The sequence below is a fragment of the Dendropsophus ebraccatus genome, chromosome 3 (assembly GCF_027789765.1).
Source record: "Dendropsophus ebraccatus isolate aDenEbr1 chromosome 3, aDenEbr1.pat, whole genome shotgun sequence".
NCBI lineage: Eukaryota > Metazoa > Chordata > Amphibia > Anura > Hylidae > Dendropsophus > Dendropsophus ebraccatus.
Window position 1 is genome coordinate 12,473,388 of NC_091456.1, and position 18,968 is coordinate 12,492,355.

Genomic DNA, 18,968 nt, shown 5'->3' on the forward strand with positions numbered 1-18,968 from the left:
TCACTTTATAATGCGCACCTGACTACAAGGCACCCCTGGGTTAGACAACTGAAAACAGGAAAAATATATATTTAATGATAATTAAACTTTATTTTTTGCGCCACTAATTGTACTTTGCAATGACAGGCTGAATTTTTTCATAAAGTACACTGCAAAACCAGAAAAAAATTCAAAGTGTGGTGAAATTGAAAAAACAAAAAACGCATTTCTTTTATTTGGGGGTATTCGTTTTTACGCCGTTCGCCCTGGGGTAAAACTGACTTATTATATATTTTCCTCAAGTCGTTACGATTACAATGATATGTAACTTGTATAACTTTTATATTATCTGATGGCCTGTAAAAAATGTAAACCCTTGTTAACAAATAAATGTTCCTAAAAATCTCTCTATTCCCAGGCTTATAGCGTTTTTATCCTTTGGTCTATGGGGCTGTGTGAGGTGTAATTTTTTGCGCCATGATGTGTTCTTTCTATCGGTACCTTGATTGCGCATATGCAACTTTTTGATCGCTTTTTATTACAATTTTTCTGGATTTGATGCGACCAAAAATGTGCAATTTTGCACTTTGGGATTTTTTTGCGCTTATGGCATTTACCGTGCGAAATCAGGAATGTGATTAATTAATAGTTTGGGCGATTACGCACGCGGCGATAGCAAATATGTTTGTTTATTTGTTTATTTTTATTTATAACATGGGAAAGGGGGGGGTGATTCTGACTTTTATTAGGGGAGGGGCCTTTTACTAATAATAACACCTTTTTTTTAACTTTTACACTTATACTAAAAGCTTCTAGTATAAGTGCACTGATCTCTCATTCAGATCTGTGCTGCATAGATATGCAGCACAGATCGATGAGATAGGCACATCGATTGCTTCCGGCTGCTGCAGCCTGAAGCAATCGAGTGCCGAGCCGGGATCAGCGCCATTACGGCGTTGACCCCCGAAGGGGTAAAATGTGTGCATTGCTCCTCTGGGACAATGTCCCGGAGAACCGTTTCCCCCCACTAGACACCAGGGAACGGCTGCATTAGGTAATCGGATGCAGCTGTCAACTTTGACAGCTGCATCCGATTACTGTATTAGCGGGCATGGCGATCGGCGGCACCCGGGACCGCGGTGGTTCAGAGCGCGGCCGCCGCGCAGCCCCTCTCTGAGTGCGGTGAGGCGGCCCTGGACGTATGGGTACGTCCAGGGTCGCCTAAGGGTTAAAAGTGTTTTTTTTAGGACAATAACTGCATCACCTGCCAGACAGACCCAAGGACAGATCTTGGATTAAACAGCTATCAGTTGGGTGGGAGGAGGTCAGATTGTGGGTACAGAGTCGCTTTAATTTATTTTAGTATTTCAGGCGTAATCATTTGCTTTGTCCTTTCCTTTTAGTTTCTCTCCAGGATTTACTGATTCATGTGGGTCGTGCTACAATTCTGGGATTACCTCAGTTCCTTCATCATCAATGTTTCCTTAATGGAGAATAAGATTTATGCCAAGAGAAAGGATTCCTGTAATTGTCCCAAGTTGACCACAAGTTTTTCCCTCATAGGAAAACAATAAGGTTGTGAGCCCAATGTGGTTCTGGCTCTATGAATTGTCGCCCGTATGCCTAAACCCAACCCTATATTAGATAATAACTATATAGCTGGAGTTTATTTCTGCACATAATGGCGAGTTTCTTGTCTCTAGCGCTGTATGTGGGAGTAATATCACAGCTACAGGGAAAGTTGTGGCAGATAAAAAAAATGCTAGACAGGAATTCATTGTAGAAAGAATTTCAGATATGCAGGTTCTACTTGGCAGCATCACATTAACCCTTTACAGGTTACAGCATCATTGGGCTTTGTTTAGTAGCATTACTTATATTCTCTATATTATTACAATGTGACATGTCTGCAATGAGTCATTCCTAAGCCTATAAATAACGTGATGAGAACATACAGTGTTTTTCCCTTTATAAGATGCACCTGACTATAAGACGCAACCCTAATTTAGAAAAATAAAAACAGGAAAAAATATATGTTTCATGCTAATTAAACTTCCTTGGTGGTCTAAGGCAGTAAAGGGGTTAAAGTTGATTGAAATGACTGGGCCACTTTAACACTCCCCATGACAGTTCATTATACCCTCATGTACACAGCTCTGCAGCATGAATAATACACACCCAGCCCTGCTACATCAAAACACACACACAGCTCTGCTACATCATACACACCCAGCTCTGCTACATCATACACACCCTGCTCTGCTACATTATACACATCCAGCTCTGCTACATCAAAGCACACTCACAGCTCTGCTACATCAAAACACACTCACAGCTCTGCTACATCAAAACACACACACACAGCTCTGCTACATCAAAACACACACACAGCTCTGTTACATCATACACACCCAGCTCTGCTACATTATATACATCCAGCTCTGCTACATCAAAACACACTCACAGCTCTGCTACATCATACACACCCAGCTGTGCTACATCAAAACACACTCACAGCTCTGCTACAAAAAACATAACCACAGACACACACAGTGCTGCATCAATATACATATACACACCTCCGCTACATCACGATACACAGTTTTACTACATAGAGTATATACAAGCATAGTTGTATACAGCCCTAAGGCTGCCTGGAAAACATGTATACAGCCATAGGCTATGTTCACAAAACATATTTTTGGTTTTACAACGGCCGTGATTATTACAAAAATTTACGTTACCTTGCTGTCCTTATATCAATCAGGAAAGGAATCGATCCAACCCTATGAAGTGTTGTTTCGAGAAACTTTATGGAGATATTATAAAAGCAGGGCACATATACTGGCCTGATCCTCCTACGTGTTTCTGGCACACTTGACTCCCTTAATCATGGTACATTGCATTGTGGGAGCTGGGTATTTACCTTGAAATTGCGCTCTGTAGAGCTGGATCCCTAGACTTCCTTTTCTGTTTGAGTTGCTACATGATGGTGTCAAGGCCTGATCCATTTAGAGGGGATTTGCTAAAGGATCTGAAGGGGGAAGTAAGTAACCTGTGACAACTTGGCTGAAACAATGCAAGGATATAGGGCACGTTTGGTTTTACTATTTTGCTAATTAATATAAGGAATATAATTTTACTAATAATATTTGATCTGCTACTTATTAAACCCTGATATTGTATGAGTTTCCCATTGCCTGTGGTGACCACCAGAGGGAGCTTCAGAGCTTTGTGCATACATTGAGCTCAATATCAAGATAGTAATGTATGCCTATGCAGGGAATTTTGAACACTGTGTCGGTAAAATAAAGGTCATAGTGCTGTAAGGATAAATTAAGAAATTAACTAGCAATGAATATTGGTCCTAAAAATTACATAGTGATTACAGGTGTAGAATGGTTTTTTTTTTAACCTTTCCTCCCCCTCAATTTGTAGCTTTGATGAACTCTACCAGCAGTTCAAAGCCCCGGGTTATAGATCAATCTTCAAGTTTCATAAACCAGAGATAAGAAAGCAGATGTGGAAATGGTTATGTTGCCTTATCAGCATAACCGATAACCTATTACCTACTGTAGCTGTTTCTGCTTCATTTTAGTCACCGCTTATGAGTCATGAAACTTCTCACTGGACAGAGTCACAGTGTATTTAAAGGGCAACTACAGTGTTTTTTTTTCTTTCAGATCAACTAGTCTCAGAAAGGTATAGATATTTGAAATGACTTCTATTTTAAAATCTCCAGTCTTCCAGTACTTATCAGCTGCTGTATGTCCTGCAGGAAGTGCTGTATTCTTTCCAGTCTGACACAGTGCTCTCTGCTGCCACCTCTGTCCATGTCAGGAACTGTCCCGAGCAGGGGATTTGCTACTGCTCTGGACAGTAGCTGCAGAAAGCACTGTGTCAGACTTGAAAGAATCAGTAGCGGATTATAATAGGTCCATTTCGGGCGGTAGTGGTATATTGTCTCCTTTCTACCTTTCTGCCATGATTTGCAAAAATCGCAGCTTTTTTAACATAGTTTTGCACAAATCAGGGCTTCATGAGATTATCTATCCTGTACTATATGTGTTGCCATAGTTACAGTAGGGTTAGGGGGCCCAAGCTTGGTCAACAGCCCAGGGCCTACAGCACTTCCTGCAGGACATGCAGGAGCTAATAAGTACTGGAAGACTGGAGAATTTAAAATAGATGTAAATTACAAATCTATATAACTTTCTGATTTGAAAGTTGTTTTTTTTTCCGCTGGAGTACCTAGGCTGGGTTCACTCTGCGCTTTTTCATCCTTTTAAAAAAAAAAAAAAAAACGGATGAAAAAATGGATGGAAAAACAGATGCATTTGTGTGCATCCATTTTGATCCGTTTTTCCCTTGACTTCCATTATTTTAATCTGTTTTTCTTTTTTTATAATGGAAGTCAATAGAAAACGAATGCACACAAACGCATCCATTTTTAGGCCATGTTCATACAGAGTAAGAGACCGGCCGTTTCGTGACCCGGCTGGGTCACGGAACGGCTGGTCTCTGAAAAGATCATCCCGACCGCATCCGAGCGTGCCAGCATCAGAACTTCCCACTGCGCACTATGGAGCAAGAGGCCGGAACTGCTCGCTCCGTAGTGTGCACTGACATTGACTTCTACGGCCGCTATTCAATAAATAGTGGCCGCAGAAAACTGTCATGTCAGTTGTTTGCGGCGCCGCGAGAGATCCCGGACGGAGTGTATACTTTGGGGGACATGTATCAACGTTATCAACGGGCGTACAGGGGTTTTTCGGCGGAAAGTGCCGATTTGCGTATTATTGTATGTGCAAATGGCCGATTTGCGAATAAAATATTCGCAAATCGGCACTTTCCACCGGGTACACCGGGGGGAGCGGGGAGGGGGTGTGAAGGGGGCGGAACGGAGGGCGAGAACTCGGAGTCCGCGCGATTCACCATCCGTTCCACAAAAAGATACGTCGAAAACCTACTCCAGTCCTCAGCTGGCGTAGGTTTTCGGCTGTGCGCACCGACGCGCACGGGATTTATGTAGAGGCAGTCCGCCTCTACATAAATCTCCGTAGCGCCGTAGATGCGGGGACATTTATAAGTCCGGCGTAAAAAACGCCGGACTTAATAAATGTCCCCCTATGTGTATACTCTCCGCCCAGGATTCCTAGGCAGCAATGGACGTATATTTCCGTATAAACAACGGACGTGGTTTTACAAAAATATACGGTGTGTGAACATAGCCTTAATTCGTTTTTTGCAAAAACTGGTGATGAAATGGATGTAAAAATTTAGTGTGAACCCAGCCCTATCCAACGTTAGAAAACTTTCTTCCAGAGACAGCACCACTCTGGTCCCCACTTTGGTTGGCGTTTTGCAACTCAGTTGAAGTGAATGGAGCTCAATTGCAAAATGCACCTGAACCAGAAGAGTGGTGGCCAAGTTTTTCTAAAGCTGGATAACCCCTTAGAAGGTCAATGCAATTCTTTCTAAGGGTTCAAAACCACTTGCCGGATCTGCAGCGAGTCTCCATGCTGCGTTTTTGCAGGGAGACTCGCTGCAGATCCCAGCCCTATACTTTCATTAGCAAAGAAACTCGCAGCAGGGATGTACATCCCTGCTGCGATTTTGTCTGCAGCCCTCCCCATTAACCCCCTAGCCGCCAGACATTATACATTACCGGGTCCCCGTTCCTGCTTGCTTTGGGGCTCCCGGTGTCTTCACGGCCCACCCGGCCAATCAGTGCGTTGCGCCAGGGTAGCGCACTGATTGGCCGGGCAGAACGTGCCGGGAGCCGCCGAAGCAAGCAGGAGCGGACCCCCCGGCCGCACGATCGCCCCCCGCAGCCCCCTGCAGCCCTGATCGCCCCCGGCCGCATAATCGCCCCCCGCACACCCCGGCCGCACGGGCTGCGAAGGGCGATCGTGCGGCCGGGGGGGGGGGGGCGGGGGGCGATCATGCGGCCGGGGGGTGCGGGGGGCGATCATGCGGCCGGGGGGTGCGGGGGGCGATCATGCGGCCGGGGGGTGCGGGGGGTGATCATGCGGCCGGGGGGTGGAGGGGGCGATCATGTGGCCGGGGGGTGCGGGGGGGCGATCCTGCGGCCGGGGGGTGCGGGGGGCGATTATGCGGCCGGGGGCTGCGGGGGGGCGATCGGGGCTGCAGGGGGGGCGGGCAGGATATACATTACCAGGTCCCCGCTCCTGCTTGCTTCGGCGGCTCCCGGTACGTTCTGCCCGGCCAATCAGTGCGCTGCCCTGCCGCAGCGCACTGATTGGCCCGGGCGGGCCGTGAAGACACCGGGAGCCCCAAAGCAAGCAGGAACGGGGACCCGGTAATGTATAATGTCCGGCGGCTAGGGGGTTAATGGGGAGGGCTGCAGACAAAATCGCAGCAGGGATGTACATCCCTGCTGCGAGTTTCTCTGCTAATGAAAGTATAGGGCTGGGATCTGCAGCGAGTCTCGCTGCAAAAACGCAGCAAGGAGACTCGCTGCAGACCTGCCAAGTGGGTTTGTACCCTAAAGAAAAGTTGAGAATTCTTCAAGGTTCATAGGATCAGGGCTGGGGCGCAGAAGCAGCCTTGCCATGTCACATGTCACTTTGTTTTATGCCTTTCCACATCCCCCATTGAAGTCAATAGGAAGTATGTTTTTTTATGTAGAAATTATTGCTGTTTCCTCATCAAAAGTCCATGGATTATGTCTGTATGAACATTTCCGTAATCGCATGGTCTAAGATAGATCTACACTAACTTTTTCAGTAAGAAACAAGTGTACGCTACCACAATACAACCAGCTGCTGCTCAAACCAGGACCACCAGGACCGCAACCTGGTGTCCTCTACTTGCAGAAGTCCAGAAGAGGGATAAGGGGTAAAGGACACTTAGACTCCGCTCCCTGGTGTGGCCCAAAGCCAGACGGGTCCACAGTCACTGTCTGTTACTAATGCCACCATACAGTGACTAGATACCAGTTGGTCTGCAAGGTATTATTATGCAGCAGAATATACAAAACATACAGCACTGATCAGACAGTCACAGGTAGACTACATAACAATTAAAGGGGGCCTCTTGACCCGGATGTATTAGTAAATAATTGTGTAACTTGTGAAATAAGAATTCTGGTGAATCTTTCTTAACCCCTTGATGACCAAGGTCACTGGTGCCTGGGTTTGGGTCAAATTAATGCAATATGTCCCCCCCCCCATGCATTCTAAAAGCCATAGTGATTCCCCCCCCCCCCCCCAACATATAGGGCCAGTTGGGAATCATTTTTTGTGCCATGATCTCTAGTTTTCATAGGTATCATATTGGTGTAAGAAATATATTTTGATTGTTTTTTATAATTTTTTTTCTATTATATAATTACCCCCCCTTTTTATTTACACTATTATTATATTTTAATAGGTCGGATAATTCTGCACACTACGATATGTAATATGTTTATTTTTTATGTTTTCTATATATTTTGTGTAATAGCAAGGGGTTAATATAAATCTTTATTGTGGATTTTTTTTGTTGTAAAATATGTTTTTAAACTTAAATTTATATATATATTTTTTTTACACATTTTGTATTGCATATATAAGTCCACTTATATATGCAATGATCTGATTGCAAATACTGATGAATACTATGTCATAGCATTCATCAGTGTTATCAGCGATCTATCGCTGATCTAACAGGATGGATGTAAGTGGCTTACCCCCCCCCCGCCTGCTGCGTCTGCCTGTCATTATGCTCGGGTCTGGGGACAATAATGTGTGCAGGGCCGATCACACTGAAAGGCCCTGCACACATTAGGAACACAGTCCGGAACGTTTTTATACGTTCCGGCTGCACGGGCTATGTGCAGTAGATATGTATATAGCCGTATGGCTGACATGAAGGGGTTAAAGGGGAACTAATAGCAGCTTTAATAGGGCCCTTTTACACGGAAAGATTATCTGACAGATTATCTGCCAAAGATTTGAAGCCAAAGCCAGGAATGGACTATAAACAGAGATCAGGTAATAAAGGAAAGCCTGAGATTTCTCCTCTTTTTAAATCCATTCCTGGCTTTGGTTTCAAATCTTTGGCAGATAATCTGTCAGATAATCTTTCTGTGTAAAAGGGCCCTATTCCACCGGACGATTATCGTTTTAATAATCGTTAACGACTAACAATCTCAAACGACCGCTATTGCGAAAGACCTGAAAACGTTCAGTCATTTCCATGGAACCATAATCGTTACTTATGATCGTAATTGCGATCGTTTGTTTCGCTATTTATTCGCTATTGCGTTCGTATCTATTGTGAACGACCGAACGAAGTCTTATTCAATGTGAACGATTTGCAAACGTTTTGCGAACGAGCAACGATAAAAATAGGTCCAGGTCTTATAAAGCGATCAACGACTTCTCGTTCGGTCGTTAATCGTTAACTGCATTTCAAATGAACGCTTATCGTTTAGATTCGAACAATTTAACGATAATCTGAACGATAATCGTCCGGTGGAATAGGGCCCTAACCTGTTAATATGTCCGTATTGCACAGGAGACGCCGAGGAGGACAATATGTCTCTTACCTTCCTCCTTCAGCCGTTTCGGTGCAGTTTTTAGTTTTCTCCACGGTCTGGTAAGGATGTTAGGAGCACTGCCCGCCCCCATAGCGCCCCAAAGAGTCTGTGAGAAATGAAAGTTGGAATCTGATTGGTTGCTTGGGGCAACTAAGCCAGTGTCACTTTACACCATGAGCCTCTAACTATAACAAGTCATACATTGTGCCCCTAAATATGAATATGTTACAAACACCGTGGTCCTGAACGTAATAGCCTATTCATAAATCAGTGTCATACAGTATGTAGCACATAACAAATTGTCTAGTTTACAGACCACCACTCTGCTCTAAAAGCAGTGGTCTGGAGGATTTATGCTGTATACAGATATAGGGGGAGATATATCAAACATGGAGTACAGTGAAACTGGCTCAGTTGCCCCTAGCAACCAATCAGATTCCACCTTTCATTTTCCAAAGAGTCTGTGAGGAATGAAAGGTGGAATCTGATTGGTTGCTAGGGGCAACTGAGACAGTTTCACTTTACACCATGTTTGATAAATCTCCCCCATAGTATACATATATTATACAATATATATATATATATATATATATATATATATATATATATATATATCTATATATCTATACATCTACATTATATCTCTATATAATGCAGCCAGACCACTGCTTTTAGAGCAGAGTGGTGGTCAGTAACCTAGACAACGAGCTACAAGTGTAACTATATTAGTTGGGATGGGAATATCGCTTTAATATTGCAGTATTGTTATCATGGTAAATAGGAGAGGGGCAAAAACATACAGGTTTTTTCTGTACGTCATGAACATTACATAGAGACAGATGAAAAGTTTCAAAGTCCAGGTGAACTTACTTGACATTGATAAACTCTGTGCAGACTTAATAAGTTTCTATTGCTTTAGATAAGAAGAAATCTTCTACTTTCTGAAAACCCTTTCATATTCCAGGACACGTCTGAAACACACAAGCTACAACCCTGTATCTATTGCAGATTACACCTCGTGTCCCCCCAGGGATGAGCCCTAAGTGGCTGCACATAAATAACAGCAAACACCTGAGCTTGGAGTATTACACCATTGCAGCCTGCATGCAACAACCCATACATGTCTTCTATGATAGGTTTAAAGGGGTATTCCGCTCAAATATAACTTTTGATATGTTGCTGCCCATGGTGAGACTAACAATTCCTTCCATACTTGTTATTATCTATTCAGTCTTGTTCCCCCAGTTCTGATCCTGCTGCTTTGTGCTGAAGACAAAGAAATCTGTGTCTGAGCTTTTCTCTCTTTTTCCGCTCTAACCCCTCCTCCTCCTCCTCCTCTCTACCAAGACGGCTGATGTAAACAACAATGTATTTTGTATCAGCAACTTTGTAATAGCGGGAAGGTTATTCTGAGGACAATGAACTCGCTGTGATTAACCCTCCTGGCATTACAAAGTTGCAGATACAGCTGGGCAGGGACTTGTACACATTTGTAATATAGCTTAATTAAAATAAATGTATTTTTATTTTTTTATTTTCCTACTATTATACGTTGAGTGGTACCAGTAAGGGATAACAGGGGCTGAATTGCTGTCACCAGGAACTGCAGGGCCACTGCCTACACAGCACCCCCGATACCGAGCCCCCCCCCCCCCCACCACACTTCCTTTCATAGTAAAAGACTGCTGCACACCACCACTGGAAGCTTTCTTTCCTTAGTGTACTGTGTATTCTAATCAGAATATACCACTGGCGTAGCTGCCATAGAGGAAGACCACACAGCTGCTATGGGGCCTGTGCAGCAGGGGGGCCCGGGACTTGCCTCGGCAAAGCATGGTCTGCCTCTGTGGACCTGCTCATGAATCCTAGTTATGCCCCTGGAACATACAATATATAGGAGGAGGGGGGCTTTATATTAGTAGCTCTAGGCCAATGGCAGGTCTTGATTAGAGCAGGGGCACTGCCCTGCAGTTCATGACGTGAACATTGGTGGCAGCAGTGATGTCCGTGCTGCCCCTCACCGCTGTTTTTGAATGTATCTTAGTAGATAAATTATAAAAAAATATATATACATTGTTGTCATGAAGTTATATTATAAAGTAATTGAACTTTATTAAAGCAATGTATAAAAAATATAATGTTACTCTCCAGAATACCCCTTCAAAAACAAAAAATGCCAGAGCATGGTTACTTTTGTGGACTAAAATGCAAATGTCTTCATATTACTTCTCTTAACAAAAAAGTAGCATAAATGTTTTTTAAGTATGGGTCCCGATTTATCAGTCTGTCCATTATCTTTAGTATTGTCTGTGCTATTTCCTTGGGGAGATTTACTGAATTCTTTTTGTATATTTTGACCAAAGATAGGAACAAACTAATATATGAATGTCCCATACACTGCTACAACAACCAGGAACGCTCCCTGCTATGCTCTGTGTTCAGCACCATGGACAACACATTGAACACAGCAATTAGCGGTGCATTACAGAGAAAGCTCCTGTGTTGATTTTTCCATCTACAGCGCCATGTGAGGGCTTGTTTTTTTTTCAGAAACAGGTGTACTTTGTAATGGCATCTTTCAGTTCACCATAACATGTATGACAGAACCCCCAAAATATTATTTATGGGGTGAAATTGGGGAAAAATACGTACCGTAAACTGACATGATATATTTGTTCTGTAGGTCAGTCTGAATACAGTCATATACAGTTTATATAGCTTTTCTAATGTTTTACTATTTTTATTAACAGCAAAACTTTTTTTTTTTGCAAATAGGTGTGATTACGATGGCCCTATGGTGACTCTTATAGCGCTTTTATTTTTTTACATACGGGGCTGAGTGGGATGTCATTTTTTGCGCCATGATCTCTAGTCTTTACTAATACCTTATTTGTGTAGATCAGATGTATTGATCAATTTTTATTCATTTTTTGTAAATAAAATGTAATAAAAATCATTAATCTTTTTTTTCATTAAGCGTTTTTTTCCCCGCTTTTTGTTTGTGCCGTTCACTATGCGGGAACCATATTGTTTTATTTTAATAGATTACGCACGCTACGGTATATTATGTTTATTTTTTATTTTTATGTGTTTTATTTATAAAATGGGAAAGGGGGATTTATTTCTATTGAGGGAGGGGCTATGTTTAAAACTTTAATTTTTTTTTTACTTTACACTTTTTATGTCCCCTTAGAGGACTTTAACATTTTTACATAGGATTTCTAACACTGATCCCTGCTATTCCATAGCAGACTCTATACACTGATTACCGTTCTGACTGCCGGGAAGAAGGCAAGGGATCTCCGGCAGTCAGATAGAACGATCAGAACCCCGCATTATACTGCAGGGGTCCCGATCAGACAGTGACAGGAGCTGCAGCTCCTGTCACTGTGTTAAGGTCCGCGGCATTGCAGGGGTTAATGGTTAATGGTCATTAATAGTGAGGACCTGGCTGCATATAGCAGCTGGTCCCTACTTGCTATGAAGTGATCTCAGCTCCTGAGCTCACTTCATAGAGCTGCCAGACCCACTGGCGTACAGGCGCGGCATGGGTCCTTAAGGGGTTAAAGGGGTACTCCAGATGATTTTTTTTTAATCAACTAATGTCAGAAAGTTATATAGATTTGAAAATTACTTCTATTTAATAATATCATTACTTATCAGCTGCTGTAAGTCCTGCAGGAAGTGGTGTATTCTCTCCACTCTGACATAGTGCTCTCTGCTGCCACCTCTGTCCATGTCAGGAACTGTCCAGAGCAGAAGAGGTTTTCTTTGGGGATTTGCTACTGCTCTGGCCAGTTCCTGACATGGACAGAGGTGGCAGCAGAGAGCACTGTGTCAGACTGGAGAGAATACACCACTTCCTGCAGGGCATACAGCAGCTGATAAGTACTAGAAGACTGAAATTTTTTTTATAGAAGTAAATTACAAATCTATATAACTTTCTGACACCAATTGATTTAAAAAAAGAACCATGTTTTCTGGAGTACCCCTTTAAGATAAAATCTGTAAACCTATAATTTTTCTGATGACGCATTCCCTTTAAGTGTCGACACAACAGATAGATTAGTCAGTTATGATGTTTTTTTTGCGATGGATTTGCCACCTCTGAGCAGCGTGATTATAGCAGATTATCCTGAACAGTAATAAAAAAAGCTGCAGCGGTCACAGGAATACAATAAGAGATTGTGAAATAAATACAATAATATTGATGTGCAAATAAAAAGCAGAGACAACTCATTAATCCCCGGCATCGCTGCGCACCGCTTCTTTTTAATGGGATATGTCTCTCCATAACAATACAGTTTTTTTTTGACCCGTGAATACATTATAAATTGTATTTAATGTGTATTTTATAATATTAATATATGTCGGAGTCTTCTGATTTGATGTTTATTTAACCATAAAGTTTATTTCCCCCTGTAGAACATTGAGTAAGTGCTGATATATGAGCGATATAAGACAATGATTCATTGTAGCGGTAATAAATCCTCCCAGCACTTGATACTTCCTGTAGAACCACACAAGATACCTAAAATTCCAGACCAATTCAAAGCTAATCCTACTATCTCATGGTTAAGTCTGGTTGCCATGGTTTCCTTCTGGGAAACACCCTCAAGGTCACAGGTCAGGTGTCCGCTGTCTGGAAAACTCCACAAGTTTTCTTTGTGGAGTTAGCTGCAGAAATAATCGGAGGACGGCGACTGTTTCGTCTTTACTGGAACTAGAAAGTAAAAATACACACAAAAAATATTATCGATATTTCAATATTCTTGTATTTATATCTTAGAAATAAGTCTAGAATTAGTGGTATTAAAGGGCTTGTGCAGGCATACTCCCCATAAGATCTGATGTTGGGTGTCCAGAGACAAAACCAGTGGCGGATTAAGTGTACCCTGGGCCCCAGACTGTCTTAACCTGCTCCCCCCCAGTGCACAGGCACGCTGACAATGTGAGCATCAAGCGTGCTCACATTAGTGTCCTCTGTTCATTCTCTATATAGTAGACAGAACCCTCTATGCATCCCCTATATAGTAGATGGCCCCCTATAGTAGTGTAGGCCCCTATGGTAGAAGGCCCCCTATGTAGGTCCCCCTATAGTAGATGACCCTCTCTGTAGGCCCCCTATGGTAGAAGGCCCCTTGTGTAGGTTCCCCTATAGTAGATGACCCTTTCTGTAGGCCCCCTATGGTAGAAGGCACCTTGTGTAGGTTCCCCTATAGTAGATGACCCTCTCTGTAGGCCCCCTATGGTAGAAGGCCCCCTGTGTAGGTGCATCTATATTAGATGGCCCCCTGTGTAGGTCCGCCTATAGTAAATGAACCCCTGTATAGATGCCCGTAGAGTAGATGGCCCCCTGTGTAGGTGCCCCTATATTAGATGGCCCCCTGCGTAGTCTCCTTTTTAGTAGTTGGCCCCCTGTATAGTCCCTGTATATTATATGGCCCCCTGTGTAGGTTCGCCTATAGTAAATGAACCACTGTATAGGTGCCCATATAGTAGATGGCCCCCTGTGTAGGTGCCCCTATATTAGATGGCCTCCCTGTGTAGGTCCCCCTATAATAGATGCCCTTTATTGCAGCCCCTATAGTAGATGGCCCCCTGTACCCTGAACACACTGCTGTAGAGAGAACAGGGGAGAGTAGCGCTGGGAGACCTCTAGCAATTGTAAGAGGTGAGTTTTGTTTTCTTAGTGGTCTCACCCAGGACGGTCTTACAGCTGCATATCACTCCGGGGCCCAAAGGAGAACTGATTAGTGGGGGAGTGATGTGAAAGTGATTCAGACATTTAAGGGCCCCCGGAAACCCAGGGCCCCTGGCTGCAGCCCGAACTGGCCACATTATAATCCACCACTGGACACAACTGCGCACTGGGCAAGACAGTCAGCAGGTCCTGTCTTTTAATAGAACCTGTATATCATATTCACTCATGCCTCATAACCTGTCCCCTACAGGTTGCTGTTTTATCTTGGCACATGCACACCCTAGGAGACAGTGGCATACATGCTGGGCAGAGAAGGAAGAAGCAGGAGCCCAGATGGGTAAGACACTCCGAGAGGCAGAAGGAGATGTGTCACCGGGCCCCAGTATGTGGACTCCAGCATCCGCATAGTGGGGGGAACCGGGGAAGCGGGTGTGGCAGCGGTCTGGAAGGGAAGTCAATGCCGCCGCAATCATGATAGAATGTATGCCTTTTTTCACCTTACAAACCCTTACAAAATTATTCATCCTTTGATACACCGTATAAAAAAACAATGCAGTCAATAATAACTTTCTTGCAACAATGTCCTCAAGTTGCTTAGAGGTAAAATGGGGACTTTGAATGCGTCCAGCCAATATCCTTTACTTAGGATTTTGCCTTTAAGACTTCCCTGATATTTGATGAGAATTGTTTTCCTGGCTGAAAAGTACAGCTGGAAAAAGTTATTTAGTACAAAGCTGAGCAAAAACTTTCAGCTGAATGTCTGCACAGTTTTCAGATTGTTCTGTTCAGAAGGGGGAAAAATGTCGGTGAAGTTAAAACATTCGACATGTAACAATATAAAGATGAACGGTGTCAGAAAGGAGCGGCACTGTTACAGCTGGATGTCGGAAAGTTTCAAGGGATTAAACTTAGGCTGCGTTCACACTGGGTTTTTACAGTCCGTTTAACATATCCGTTTTATTGGGGGGGGCAAAAATGGATGCATTTGTATGCCATCCAAACACCATTGCAACCACCTTTGCATCTGTTTTTTCCCCCCATTCTGTTGTTCCATTGAGTTCAACTATAAAAAAAGGGATTTTTTTTAGGGTACACAAAAGGGTGGTTGACTGCGTCGTTAAAGGGACCATTCAAAAGCAGATCCATTAAGTGGACTGCAAAACACAATGTGAGTCTACCATTAGACCTTTAAAGATACTCTGTACCCACAATCTGACCCCCCCAAACCACTTGTACCTTCGGATAGCTGCTTTTAATCCAAGATCTGTCCTGGGGTCCATTTGGCAGGTGATGCAGTTATTATCCTAAAAAACAACTTTTAAACTTGCAGCCCCGTGTCAAATTGGCGTGGCCTAGAGTGTCTGTGCCCTAGGCCTGCACCGCCTCTCCGTCCCTCCTACCTGCCCTCTTCATCATTAGGAATGCCCCTGGGCAGGATTTCCCCTATTCCTCACCTTTCTGAATGCTGCACACGTGCCGTAATGATCCATCACATGTGCAGTGTTCAGACAGGTGATTATTAGGAGAGATCCTGCCCAGGGGCATTCCAAATGATGAGTAGGGCAAGGAGGAGGGACAGAGGGGTGTCGCAGTCCTAGGGCACACACACTTTAGGCCACGCCAATTTGACACAGGGCTGCAAGTTTAAAAGTTGTTTTTTAGGACAATTACTGCATCACCTGCTGAACGGACCCCAGGACAGATCTTGGATTAAAAGCAGCTATCCGAAGGTACAAGCGGTTGGGGGGAGGGGGGATGCAGATTGTGGGTAGCTTTAATATTTTAAATAAATTTCAAAGAAAGACACAGCACTTCAATAAATTCACCAAGGAGCAAATATTTTAAGATGCACCCCTGGTGTGTCAAGATGGGAAGAAGGAGTGGCCTCATCCCGAACCTGGAAACAGACGTAAATCATGGCAGACATCTCCAACTGCTTTGGAGCAGTGTTAAATTTGTACACCCGCTGTGGAACAGGTGCAGGTCTCGCCGGGTTTACTAAGAGACCTGCACCAGCAGGGTAAATGGGGACGGGGCTTTATTTGAAACTATAAAAACGAGTATGCTGGTCTTGATAAATTTCCCCCCCTTCTGGTGGCTCCATAAGAATAAATTGAGATGCGGGTGACGTGCCCTACCCGCGGCCGTATTCATAACAAAGAAACCGGGGGCTCCATACGGAGATCGGCAGGAGGTCAGATCCCCCGCAATCTTCTGTGGATTGGGGGAAAGTTAATTTTTGCCAGACAACCTCTTTAACTGTCACATGATTGTAAACACCCGCAAACGTATATTTTTACGTCTAGCCATTGACGTATAACTCACACAGTTCCGATCTTGGAAAAAATGCTACAATTTGCCACTGGGATCAAGAAATAGATTTATCCTTGTGACATTTGATGGAGGTTTCCTTTAAGTAATAAGCCGCAGGGTGGAATATGTGAGAGCATCAGCCATTCTCTTCCAATAAACTATTATTTCCCATCTGAATGTGATAACTACAGAGAAATGTCATTTTGTGCAGAAGAAACGTAACTCGGCTCAGCTGCGGCTTGGGCGGCTCTCCAGCTCTTCAGCCACAATCAGATTTTCATTCTTGCAGAGATCCAGGATCTTTATTAGGCCGGGCTTCCAGAGGGATGGCTCTCATCTGAGCAGAGAGATGTGTGTCAGGGCGCAGAAGACATTCCCCGCATTTTCTTGTGTTGCCTCCTTTAGACAGAAGAAGTCCCAAGAAGTCCTGCGTTTTTTATGGAAAGTTGTAGAGACCTATTTCCAGTTCTAAAGGAAAAATACTGACACAACGTCTAAAGTATCTAATGTTTCCACAGCTTCAAAATTAAAAAGTAGTCTAATATTTACAAAATCTGATTTGGTCCAATAGTACTAGTCACAAATAAAGATTTAAAGGGGTATTCCACTCAAACATAACTTTTGATATGTTGCTGCCCATGGTAAGCCTAAAAATTAATTCCATATTTGGTATTATCTAATCAGTCTCCTTCCCCCAGTTCTGAGCTGCTGCTTTCTGCTGAAAACTAGAGATGAGCGAACCGAGTTTGGGTTCGAGTCCATCCGAACCCGAACTTTCGGCATTTGATTAGCGGTGGCTGCTGAACATGGATAAAGCTCTAAGGTTGCCTGGAAAACATGGATACAGCCAATGACTATATCCATGTTTTCCACATCGCCTTAGGGCTTTATCCAACTTTAGCAGCCACCGCTAATCAAATGCCGAAAGTTCGGGTTCGGATCGACTTAAACATGCTCCAGGTTCGCTCATGTCTACTGAAAACACAAAAATATGTGTGTGAGCTTTTCTCTCCATCTCCCCCTCCTCCCGCTTCCTTCTGAGACAGCTGATGTAAACAAGTCCATGACTGGCTTTATCTGCTAACATTGTAGCTTCTTTGTAAGGCTGGGAGGGTTATTCTGAGGTCAAGTGAACTCACTGTGATTAATCCTTCCAGCTTTACAAAGAAGCTACAATGTTGCAAATACAGACAGTCATGGACTTGTTTACATCAGCTGTCTCAGAAGGGAGGGGGGAGAAGGTGGAGACAGAGAGAAAAGCTCACACAGATTTTTGTGTCTTCAGCAGAAAGTAGCAGATGAGGACTGGGGAAAGGAGACTGAAGAGATAATAACAAGTATGGAAGGAATTGTTAGTCTCACCAGGGGCAGCAACATATCAAAAGTTATGTTTAAGTGGAGTACCCCTTTAAAGGAGAAGTCCAGGTTGTATTATTTTGGGAAAAGGCAGGGGCGGGGGGAGACATAGTGACCACCCCTACTCACCTATCCCTGTGCCTGTCCAGTGCCAGATTGCCGCTCCGGGACTGTCGCTGGCCTCTGGTATCTTCTTCTTAGCTGATGCCATGACTTGGTTGATTGAAGGCCCACTCAGCCAGTCAGTGACTGGGATGGGATGCGTTCCAGTCAATGCTTGGCTGAGCGGGCTGTCTATCAGCCGTGTCAGGCATTTTTCCCGTCGTGACATCATCAGAACTTGGGGGAAAATGCCTTCCGGCGAGGGTCCCGGACCTTCTGGCACGACAATTCACAGGCACAGGGAGAGGTGAGTCATTGTTCCTTATGATGTTCCCTCCTGCCGGATTTTAATTTTTTTTTTTTTTTAAATGCCGGACTATTCAAAAATCTTCAATCTTCCAATACTTATGAGCTGCTGTATGTCCTGCAGAAAGTGGTGTATTCTTTCCCGTTTGACAGTGCTCTCTGCTGCCACCTGTTTCCATGTAATGTGTGCAATGTGTGCAAAGCTGCTTCAGTGTGATCAGCCTAGCACACATTGATGTCCCAGGCGACGGGGATAATGACAGGTGATCACTCATCTTCTTGCCATTAACCCCTTAAATGCTGCGATCTATAGCAATTGCAGCATTTAAGGGAGTCAGTGACAAGACAAGCACCTCTCTCTAACTGATCTTGACCCTCATGGCGTGAATGCAGGGGTCCCAATCACTTTTCCTGACAGGTGGAGGAAGAAGGCTTACCTCCGTCTTCCCGGTTTGGTGATCTTCTTATAGAGTCTACCTCAGGCAGAAGCTATGAGAAGAGGGGTCATAATACTGATCAATGGCACAGAATTGATCAGTATAAGCAATCTAATATAAATTTCTCTTTTATTCCATCATCAGGCAACAAACATGAGTAACGGATGAGCAATAGGCAACAGTTGTTTCGCACGTCACAGCATGCTTCGTCACAGCCCTAACGTCA